This window comes from Penaeus monodon, chromosome 33 (genome assembly GCF_015228065.2).
Source record: "Penaeus monodon isolate SGIC_2016 chromosome 33, NSTDA_Pmon_1, whole genome shotgun sequence".
Lineage (NCBI taxonomy): Eukaryota > Metazoa > Arthropoda > Malacostraca > Decapoda > Penaeidae > Penaeus > Penaeus monodon.
The window spans coordinates 16,948,733-16,949,551 of NC_051418.1; positions in this window are offsets into that span (position 1 = coordinate 16,948,733).

Below are 819 nucleotides of genomic sequence, written 5' to 3' on the forward strand. Positions count from 1 at the left end.
TGTACTTGACAAGTAGCCATAACTGGCGACAGATTGACAGGCAATGATTGGATATTCCAGGGTGAGCTGACTGATTAGTGATGATGATGATTAAATTATGACTAGCTGGTGATTATAAATTAGAAGTTGACAGATTGCTGATGATAAATGTCTTAAACACAGACTTATTCAGACCTTGCATTTATGTAAATTTCGCCAACCTTTCCAGTCTTCGATGAAAATAAAATTCCTCTTGGTTTAAGAGATTTTAATCTCGGATCACGTTTAATCGAAAAAAGTCAAAATCACAAATGCAACGTAAAATCATGAGATGTGTTTCTTTACCATTGCTAGATATCATATCATTTTATTTTATTATCATTATTAATTTTTTTACTACTATTTACTGTTTATCACGTACTATCGGTTTATAAGTTATTACTGTTTTTATTGATTTATTTTACAACTTTTTTTTATCACTTAATGATATTTTATCTTACTGGTTATTCTTTTTCGGGATGTTATTGTAACCACATCCGAGGTGTGGTATTGTATGATTTATTATATAAATCGAATATTTATATAAACTATATTTCCTTTAAATATCTATTTTATTCCCTGTAATTCTAACACTAAAATTACGTTAGACAAATTTTCTCAAAAACTGGAAATTAAAACTGAAATTACAAGCAAATACTATATATAAAAAATACAATTAGAATTACACGTTGCAATGCAATTCCATGCACAGTTGAGAACTTCGTTTGAAAACTATGAGATCTTATGAAATCTTGTTGAAAACTTGAAGAAAAATAAACCTGCATGAAACACCAAATTATC